Raw genomic sequence first — 5,313 nt, 5'->3', positions numbered from 1 at the left:
CCTTTGTACTTCTTTAATTATTAGAGAACGGGGGCATTTAGAAGAAAGCTTTTTCCAGAGCTAGAGGAGCTGGCACCTCTATCCTCACTATGGTACAAGTGAGTGGGTCTCCACAGGGGTGGGCACAAGCAGAAAAGACACACACCCATGGGGTTCACCTCTTGTTGGAAAACACATTCAAAGAAGACTTTTAGGGAACTAAGGGCGAAGAGTTATAAAGGAATGTGACAGCCTTTAAATTCTACCGAAGAAGCACATGCGGACTCATCACATTTCTCAACGTGGCTATCAATGCAAAAAGCAAAGTCGGCACATTCTCTTTCCGACCATTCGACGATTAGGAAAGTGTGAGGCGGAACTGGGGTGCGTGTGTACAGCTGCAGCTATTTGTGCAGTTTGCAAAATCTCTGCCTCCGGCTCGTATGAGAATAACAAGGTCTTTATAGCCATCCAGAACTCACTGGGATTTGTGCATTCGTCAAAGTTTTGTGTTCCGTTTTGTTAAAGAGCAATTCAGTGGGTCTTAAAACAGGAAGAAAAGTGGGTTTCACGAGAAGTCTGGGCAGGACAATCCCGAGATTGGTGAATTTGCCCGCTGAGGGGCGTGCGCAGGGACTTAGGGTCGTCCTTTCCATGTTTTTCTGCCCATCCAGCTGCTGCTGCTTCCTTGGGATGGGCCCTTTTTTTTTTTTTTTTTTTTAAATTTAAAATCTTTATTGTTTAAAGTATGACATGTTTCTACCCCCCCCCCCTCCCCTTGACCTCTCTCTGGCCATTACCACCACCACCACCACCCCTACCTCCCCAAGGATGGACCCTTTCCGGTGGAGCAAGGCTGTATCAACATCTCCAGGCATCACAACAATGTCCGAAGCCCAGAAGAGGAGGGATTGTGTATTACTCTGTGTCTCTGAGATGTTCCTTTTCCACAGAGGCGCCTTGGACTTTACCTACTTGCGCGCTACAAGACATTATTAATAGCTTCCTGACACGGGGAAGGGAATTCAGGCCCTGGCTGTTGAGGTTTGGTTGAGGGTTGTTCCCTGCACCGAGAGAAGGGAATTACTGTAATTGCCTTAAAAGGATTAAGATTCCTCCCCTTGGTTGTGGAAACCCTTTGAACCCGGACAGAATTGGTTCTGGAAGCAAGAGAAAGGGCCATTGGGTTGGGGACCAAGAGTGTCTGTCATTGTCCTGACTGGTTTGTCTCAATGGATAGAGCATCAGCCTGTGGACTCAAGGGTTCTGGGCTTGGTTCCAGTCAAGGGCACATCCCTGGGTTGTGGGTTCGATCCCCAGCGGGGGGCTTGCAGGAGGCAGTCAATCAATTATTCCCTCTCATTGATGTTTTTGTCTTTTCCTCTCCAAAATTAAATATATATATATATATATATTTTTTTTTAAAAAGAGTGTCAGTAAAAGGAATGTGCCCCAGTTAGGAGAAATAAAATGCCCAACTTAAGTCATTTTTTGTGGGCCTGACTACCCAAAACAATTTAAAATAGAAAAACTAAGTTTTATTTTTTTAAAATGTTTTAATTGACTTCAGAGAGGGAGAGAGAGAGACAGAGAGAAAGAGCGAGAGAAACATCAATGATGAGAGAGAATCATTGCTTGGCTGCCTCCTACACACCCCACACTGGGGATTGAGCCCACAACCCAGGCATGTGCCTTGACTGGGAATTGAACCGTGACCTCCTGGTTCATAGGCTGATGCTCAACCACTGGCCCACCCTGGTTGGGCCTAAGTTTTATTTTTTACTGAATTATAATTCTACCAGTAATTTGTATCATAAAAAATTGGTTTACTAAAAGGTGGGAAGCATTGTTTTTCTCCTGATATTTTTGCATTTGGCTACTTTTATTTTAATTTTTAAAATAGGTCAGGCACTGCCTTGGCTGATGTGCTTAGTGGTTAGAGCATTGGTTCACACACCAAAAGGTCTTGGGTTTGATTCTAGGACAAGGTCATGTACCTGGGTTACAGGTGTGATTCCTGACCCTACAGAAGGCAACCAATTGATGTGTCTCTTTCACATCAATGTTTCTCTCCTTCCACTCTTCAAAAAGTAATGAAAAAAATATCCTCTGGTGAGGATTAACAAAAAATAGGTCAGGCACTGAAAGTACCTCAGAGGATAATTTCTATTGTAAATACACCCAACTTCATTAATTTTAAATATATATATATATATATATTTCAGAGAGGAAGGGAGAGGAGAGAAGAAACATTAATGAGGATCATTGATCAGCTGTTGCCTGTACGCCCCCTACTGGGGATTGAGCCCACATCCCGGGCATGTGCCCTGAACGGGAATTGAACCGTGACTCACCCACTGAGCCACGCCAGCTGGGCAGCACCACCAGCTTTAGATCACAACATTTGCTCTGTTTGCTTGAAGGTTCATATACAGGTGTACCTATAAACAGATTGCGTGGCAGTTGTGCTGTATGTACCCTTTTACAGCTTGCTTTTCCCCTTTAGTATTTTGAAATGTATCTGATGCATGTAAATCTAATTCATTCCTTTTAAGTGCTGTTTGGTATTCCATTGTATGAATATGCCACAATTTACTTCTAGTTTCCCTGCTGTTAGGAACATTTTAATGTGGCTTTTTTTTTTTTTATCATTTCAACCAACGTTAGAGTGAACAAACATATTTCAACATCTTGTGCTCATGTGCAAGAGTTTATGGGCTGAGTGTGTACTCAGAAATAAAATGAGTGGGTCAGAGGGTGTGTGCAATTTCAGCGTACCTCACTACTCCCAAACGGGTCTCCCCAGTGGGAGAACCAGTTCACCTTCTCATCCGCAGTGTAGCAGAGTGCCTGGTCCCCCACACTTCTCCTGTACTTAATATTAGTCCAACTTTTGCCCATGTGAACTGAAGTGGTCTTTCATTTTATTTTATATTTCCAGTGAGCCTGATCACCTTTTCATTTGTATGTTGACCTTTTAGGCTTCCACACATTTGTGAGTTTTGTTTATATCCTCTTTTTTTTTTTTTTTTTTGTATTGAGGTCTGCATTTGAGAGTTCTCAACATATTATGGATATATTTATTAAAAATGTATTTTATTGACTTTTTACAGAGAGGAAGAGAGAGTGATAGAGAGCTAGAAACGTCGATGAGAAACATCCATCAGCCACCTCTTGTACAACCCCCACCAGGGATGTGCCCGCAACCAAGGCACATGCCCCTGCTGGAATCAAACCCGGAACCTTTCAGTCCGTAGGCCGTTGCTCTATCCACTGAGCGAAACCGATTTCGGCTATGGATATTTTTATTAAAATATATTTTTATTGACTTTTTACAGAGAGGAAAGGAGAGGGATAGAGAGTTAGAAATATCAATCAGCTGCCTCCTGCATGCCTCCCACTGGGGATGGAGCCCGCAACTAAGGTACATGCCCTTGACCAGAATCAAACCCGGGCGGGACCTTTCAGTCCACTGCCCGACGCTCTATCCACTGAGCCAAACTGCTCAGGGCTATCCTTGGTTAGTAATATGCCTTGGAAATACTTTCTCACAGTTTGTGATTTATATTTTAACTTTGCTTCACTGGCTACCTCAAGGTCAAAGATATTCTGTTTTCTGAAATGTTGAAAGATTTACATTTTATTATATCCAGTACTTGATTCTACCTTAAATCTTTCTGAGTTAGTTCCTCAAACCACCTGATTTCTTGCTTCTGCAAGTGACTCCTTGTTCTTCTGATAGATAGGGTTGCCTCTATCCTTTACCAAGTTTTTGTATGTGCATGGGTCTGGGACTGGCTTTCTTGGGCTATTTTTCTCTATTTGATTAAAAAAAAAAAATCTATCTGCTAGAGTAAGTTCAAAATTGCTTGTTCTATTCCTGGAACTAATTTTTTTTTTTTTAATTTAAAGACTTTTTTTAGGGCAGTTTTATAGTTACAATGACATCAAGGGGAGGAAGCTATACATTTTTAAGATGGAGTTGGCGAGTTCCATAAAATGCCCTTTCTGATACTTTTCTCTTCGAGTTGCATGGAATTTATAGATTAATTTGCAAAAATGCGACTTATGACTGAACTTTACAGTCATTAACGTAGGATCTCCACTGATTTAAGTCTTTATTGTTTTTTGGTAAAGTTTTATGGCTTTCTTTATAAAAGTCCTGCACATCTTTTTGTCATATGTATCCCACATACTTTATTTTTATGGCTACCCAGAATGGGATGCTTATTAAACATTTTCATCTTCTGATGAGAAGAGTCCAATGTGATGGATTTTTACTGACCTTGGACTCAGCAATGTTGCTGGCATCGTTTGCTCACTGCTAATAGTTTGTCTGTGGATTCCTGTAAGACCTCTCACGGGGTTTAGCGGTGGTGTCCTCGTGTTGTTTAACTTGTTCCTCTAGTCCCATTATTCTCTCTAAACGGAAAGAAAGCACTAAAAGGCTTGATTAAATTCAGGTTCTGCTCTAACTGGTTTGGCTCAGTGAAGAGAGCATCAACCTGCAGACTCAAGGGTCCCAGGTTCGATTCCGGTCAAGGGCATGCATCTTGGTTGCGGGCACATCCCCAGTAGGGAGTGTGCAGGAGGCAGCTGGTCGATGTTTCTCTCTCATCGTTGTTTCTAACTCTCTATCCCTCTCCCTTCCTCTCTGTGAAAAATCAATAAAATACATTTTTTTAAAAATTCAGGTTCGTCTACCCTCCCCCCCACCCCCGCAGGTTTTCTTTTGGGGGGCTGCTGTGTACTTTATCTGGCAGGGCGTCCTCTTGAGAAGCACCACACTTCACGCACACTTAGTCAGTGGGTTCAGGTCCTGCAGCCTGATCCCTCCTGCTGTCAAGTTTCCGTCAACGATTTAACTCAAAGGTCCAACTTATTGATTTTTATCTTAAATCTGTTATTTGATCAGAGGTCACAAAGTGGTGACTTTATCATTCTGTAATTCCTGACTCCTTTATTAGCTTAAAATTCTTCAGGGATTCCTGTTACACTGTTAGCATGCACCTTCGACTTTATAAAGACCCATAAAGTTCTAAGATTCGGAAACAGCCCAGGTGCCCATTGGGAGATGAACGGATAAAAAGGCTGAGGGGCATTTGCAGGGTGGAATACTATGCACCTGCGGAAAAGAGGGATCGCCTCGCCTTTGGGGCAGTGTGGACGGATCTGGAAAATAGTACGCTAGGTGAAATAAGCCGAACTGAGAAGGACAAATATCACAGGATCTCACGTATTTGTGGAATCTGATGAACAAAAGGAATGGACCAACACAATATGACCCGAACCATGGAACAGACTGGCACACATCGATGTGGGTTTGGTAGGATG

The sequence above is a fragment of the Pipistrellus hanaki genome (genome assembly GCF_964339955.1).
Source record: "Pipistrellus hanaki genome assembly, chromosome: 13".
NCBI classification, from domain to species: domain Eukaryota; kingdom Metazoa; phylum Chordata; class Mammalia; order Chiroptera; family Vespertilionidae; genus Pipistrellus; species Pipistrellus hanaki.
Note: the sequence above shows the minus strand (reverse complement) of the source record.